A 6,084-nucleotide genomic window follows, 5' to 3' on the forward strand; every position below is an offset into this window, starting at 1 on the left:
TTCTTAAATCTGTCATCATTTTATTAGACAAAAGCAATGTCATATCCATTTCCTGGAAGCTGAGCTCACGCGCGTCTCCTGCACAACAGAGCAGCCGGTCAAGCACACAAGTTTAATACACAGGCTTTTACTTTCAAACACCACCCACTGCCTGACAAAATCTTCTTTTGTGAGATTTTCCGCCAGTTACGAGAGGATCGGCAACCCTGTGCTAACATGTTAGCGCTCTCTGCTAACCACTGCTCAGTATGGCTCTGGAGGACTGTAGAAACTGGAATAACTCCATCTATGAGATCAATGGTCCTGGGCTGTAACATTGCGGATATAGCTGGATATTGGTTATTTAATCTAGCTGCCATGGCGTCGCTATGCTGCTGCATCTGCACAATTGATCTGGCACCTTGTTATTGCAGATCATATTTGTATATTTGTAGAATGAATAATACTCTTTATAAATACACAAATACCGAGGTCACCACTCTGACCAAATGTCTGTGGGAAACTGTGATGTGCATATATATTATTTAACAAATCCTGATATAAATCAAATCGGCACCCAAGTGTGCCACTTAAAGATGGCAGAATGATTTTCTCTTTGAGTACGTGGTAAGGAGTTCAGTCATCTGGGCGAGACTCAAAGAAGAGTATAAAGAACTGCATGAGCTCTGCATGCAGAGAGGCTGGTTGCGGTGGCTCATCTTTCCATCATCTCATGGCTCTGTCAAATCAGACTGCAAGGAAGCCCTGTGCAACCCCTTTATCCCCCCCACAAGTTGAGCACCCCCGTCATTTTATGTTTGGGGTCAGGGTTAGGATGTTCCAGTGTGTTTGCTTGAAATGTATTAACCATATTTTTTTCCACAACTTTTAGAATGGTGCAGCATTTTCTTTCCATAAATCTCAGTTGGATATTTAAAACACAGTCCAAGATATTGACATTGATCCATTTTCAGAGCTTCAAAAGCGTCAACATGTTCGAGTGTTCAAACATTGGTGAAAAATTAAGAAAAGAAGATGAAGCTGAATGCTAGTTTTTGCCCCTGGCATGACAGCAACTGCCCCACTTGACAGAGACTTTTTAAAAGCATCTAAAAGGCAATTTTATTCACTTGATGACACTCCAACCAATTACTGACAGATTATTTTTTTATTTAAATGTAAATTTTTTAAATTAAAATTATTATTATTATTTTTTAAATCAAATAATGAGTTGCTTTATCAAGTTTTTTCTCCCTCCCTTCAGGAACTCTAAAAGGAATAAGTAGATGTCTTCCAAAACCCCAACTGACCCTGGGTGGCATCATCTGTCCGTCCTTACCTCCAACAAAGATGACAGCGGCGAGACTGTATCACCCACTACACAGCAAACAATCAATTAACCCAGCGATCACCCCGTCATCTGGAAACAATTGGAGTAGCTGATAGCTCAGTCGCTGGCCGCGGTCCCCACGTTGGCAGAGTTTGTGGGGGGAAGCATGGAACATCTGGTGGAAGCAGACAAGCGCTGGCGCGACTCGATGGGAGAACAAGTGCCTGAAAGCTTCATTATGTCCCAGCTGTTGTTCTTGCTGTTGCCCTCAGCAATGCCAGCCGCTGCAGGTTGATGTTCCTGGCAGACACTTGCTGTAGTTTTGTCCGAGCATCACCTTTCTGTAGTTCCCCAACAGCATGAGAGCGAAGGGAATGACGCTTCCTCTTCTGAACAGTGAGCCTCAGTCAGACATCAAAGCACTTGGTTTTCCCATTACTAGTCGGTTTAAGAAAAAATATTAGTGAAAATAAATAAAACACAATTTGTTCATAATCAATGTCGCGGTGAAGTATTTATTGTCGTCTCTTGCTACTCTGGTTCATTTGCGAAAGGGAGTTATTGAGCTTTCAGTCAGGTGGGTGGGACATAGACAAACTCCCAGCACTGAAGCAGAATGAATAACTCAACATGAACGATCCTCCAAAATGACACATCACTCTCTAAGAATTAGGGCTACGTACTGCCCTCGATGTGTTGGCAAACTGTAGGTACCACAACATATTATTATTTGCTCACATCAGCCTTTTTTTAAGGGACAAACTGCAAAAAAAACATACAGCATGATGCGCATAAACAAGCTGAACTCCATCCAGGCATTTAGAAACTGACAAAAATAACAAAATAACCTATAACATAGTATCATTAAATGTGGTTCAAGAAGGAGACCCACAGAAAGAAGAGTGAGTTCGACAGACTGCAATAATGATGGTGACTAAAGAGCTGTCTCATCATATCGTATTGATGGTCATATTGTGAAGTCTGAGCCAACTCAGACTCATCTGTGCAGGCGCTCTACAACCATCAGCAGACTGTTTTATCTGCACACCACCTCTAGGTATGTCTGTTAAATCACCTTCAGATATGATGACATGTACTGTAAATTACTAATAATGATCACAGGTAGTATTTCAGTCATTGTGGATGTTGTAAGAAAATGAAATAAACTAAATATGATAATGAATTAAAAAAATAAAAACTTTTCTTGAGCAGCCACATGACACGAGGAGAAGCATGTTCCATGTAACACCATGATACAAAAATCTGCATACAGAAGAAGGATATGTACATTCAGAGGTGTTGCCTTTTTCAACCCACACTGAGGCCCCTGTCTCAGCAAGTCTTGGCCCTCACTAGTCACAACTGTCCTCTTCATCATGTCCTCACTTACTCATCCATGAACCTCATTGCTAGACTTCTTTCTTGCACCTCTACTTATCACATTTGTTACATGTTACTACGTGTCCTCTTCATGTGCACAACTCTGAACCATAACAGCCTGACTTACCCTCCTGTCTCCACATTAACAGTGGCATTCAAATATGCTTTTCACTGCCTTTGCTAGTTCCCCACTAGACACACTAGTTGACCCACTATACATTCATTTAAACTGCTAACCTATTTCCGTATCTTGTTTGAAACGTGTCTTTGCGCCTCCAGCATATATATATATATATATATATATATATATATATATATATATATATATTTTTTTTTTTTTTCAAACCAAAAAGTGATCAATCAATCACGTCACTGCGATTTTGCATTTTTCTTTTATATGTTTGTCGGGTTCTCAGCGTGTAGTTGTAGTTGCATAGATTTCCAGCAGGGGGCACTACAGCATAACTTCCTGGTCAGGCACTCAGGAAAACAAACCTTGTTACATAAAGAAAAAAGTACAAATAACCTTCCGTAGAATATACAGCGAAAACGATTAAAAGTGTCAGCAAGCAGAAAAGACGCCACTGTTTTTATTTAGCAAAAGAATAGATGGAATTGTGTGTTGATCATAAATACAAAGTGTCATCACAAACGTGAAAAGTCAACTATCCTTGGCCAGGATTAGTCACTAATACATTGAACATGTGCAGGACAGACATAGTAAGAGTCGTATTTTGTTTGCTCAATGTGAAGAGACATTGTGGGTATTGATTCCTCTGGCCTTGTTCTGCAATCTCAAGTGACTAGTTTGCCTTGATATGACAAACAACTCTCAGAAGAGATTGCACATGGAAACGCTGAGGAGCTCCAAACTTGTGGGCCACACAGCAGGTTTATCATCATCGCGTCACATGACCTGTCGGCCCTTTCATTAAAGCAATAACAAGACATTAGTGCCAGCCTCACAAACAGCCTATTGTGAGCTCGTGTGGTGCGACGTTCTTTAGATCGAAGATTATATTTCGAGGAAGATAAAGAGAGATTGAAGAAGAACCATCTTGTCACAGCTTCCTCGTTCTTCTCTGAAGGAGCTTTCGCCATCCCAACATAGCGTGTATTCACACACGAGCCGCTGCTGAGGCGGGTATTTGCCTGCAGCTTCTTAAAATAAACCACATCATGTGTCTGCTTCTGGACTGTAATTGTTGTTTCTGTCTGCCTCTGAAGATGGTGCCAAATTACCCCCCACTGACAAGGAAATCCCCAAACTACAGAAGGAAGCAGACAGGCCACTTCAAACGCTCGGCTCTTTCACATGTATAATGAGGTTTCAGCAACTCTTTCCTGAGCTGCTCTTTTTTATTATCGCACCACCGTTCTTACATTGGGTGTCTGAGCACCGTGCAGCCTGATATGAACCAGATATGTGTTGCACAATAAATCACACGCACCACACCTCACATGGATGGATGCTTCCACCTCAGGCTTCAACAGGGTTCCTGCTCAGGTGAGAGTCCCACCTGTCCTGTGTCTTACAATGTCCCTCATCTGCACTGTCTCATCTCTGGTGACACCTCATGGACTATAGTGAACTGACTGCTCCTGCTTGTCTCCTCTGGGATCTCTCTTCCCACGTGAGTGGCATAGAAGGAGTCTGTCTTCTCACCACAAGAGCAGGGCATCTGCTCTCTCTCCTCTGGGACACGACACAGTCTTGAGGACTGGGGACGCCGTCCGTCATGATGAAGGTCTGACGTGATGTCTCCATGTTGTTTCCCTGGAGAGCTCTGCTGATTCTCAGATGGGGGTCGGGACACAGAGTTTGTGCTTTCACTCCCTGAAGAACTCCATGTCACCATCCTTGTGTGAAGAAGACATCAGCATCTTCTCAAACCAGTCTGTTCTTCTTTGCTCTCCTCAAGTCTGAGTATAAACCATGCCTCTATTATGATCTAGTCCACAATAGCCGCTTCTTTTCTCTGCAAAAACTGATGGTGACTCTTCAGGAATTTACTGTTTCTGACAGAAACAACACACAAAAACAGCTACAATAATTACAAATACAGGGAACAAACTGAAACAGTCATGCAGATTGTGGCTGATCCTGAGCGGGGAGGAGTGAGGCACCTGACAGGTCATCGAGCCCTCAGGTTTAAAGTGTGTGAGTGACCTCAGGATACAAAACCTGTCACTCACACTAACACAGCACCTTAGCTCTGTGGTGTCCATCTGACACAGAAGAGTGTGGTTCAGGAATGACAATGTCAAATAAAGAAAGGCTGTGTAGGTCAACAGTCACCTCTGAGAGCATTTGCTTCACAGCTCAAGAGAGAAACTGAACATCACCAACGTGTGTGTGAAGCTTCCCTGACTTGCCACTCACGCACGCACGGTCCTGTTGGGTCACGTGACACCTGAGATCACCATGTCCAGCTGAACCTGGTGAGTGACCTTCTCACCTTCCTCCATGTGTCTGCCTCTCAGGCCTGTATTTTTTCAAACTCATTTTCTTCAGTTTTTTTTAAATGAATTAAAACTGATCAAATGTGTGTTTTTGCTTAGTTTCAATAGCTTCTGCACATAATTTTAATTTTGCTTTGCTTTTACGTTTTGTACCATTGCATCCAAATCCAGGATATTTATTTATTTTACTTCTTAAATCCTTTACTTATCCTCCACTTGTGGACCGTTTTTCCCGTGTTCTGGCTTCTGTTATCAGACGCTCCTGAACGAGGCCAAATCACATGCTTTTCGTCGACTCGTGTGATGGACTTTCTAAGAATGGAAACGTGAGCTGCGATTGTCGGGCAGGTCAAAACAATTGCCATGTTCCCTGCTACTGTAGCTCTGCCTCATTGTGTCTTCCCCTCCCCAGTGGATCAGGTGTCTTGTCTGCCAGTGTGTAGGGTGTGTACAGGTGGGCAGCGTCACCTGAACCCGTCTGGTCTGAGTGCTGCTTCATTGTAAAGTGGATTGGTGAACAGCAACAGCTCTCACACATCTCTTCAGGGCAGTGGTCGCACTGAACCCTCCAGTTTTGATTCCTATCAGCATGTTTTTGGTATGTTATTATTTTCTATTCGATGGGCCAACTCTAGCCTGAGCTTCACTGGTCTTGCTCCCTCTAGCCTTTTCAACTCAATTTTCTTTCTTCATTTCACAATAGGAGGCACCACAGCACATCACTTCCCTCCATTTTGACCAGTCAGGTCATCCTTCCTTGACATTTCTGTCCTCTTCTTTTACCACATCAACAAACCTCATCAGTTGTCTTCTCTCCCAAATCTGAGCCTGGCCTCCTTAACCTTGTCTCCAAACTTCCTACAGCAGTCCCGCTGAGATCTCCTCACTCCAATGAAGAGCTTCTCCATCACACATGACAGTTGCTCTCACTG

The sequence above is a fragment of the Synchiropus splendidus genome, chromosome 5 (genome assembly GCF_027744825.2).
Source record: "Synchiropus splendidus isolate RoL2022-P1 chromosome 5, RoL_Sspl_1.0, whole genome shotgun sequence".
NCBI classification, from domain to species: Eukaryota; Metazoa; Chordata; class Actinopteri; order Syngnathiformes; family Callionymidae; genus Synchiropus; species Synchiropus splendidus.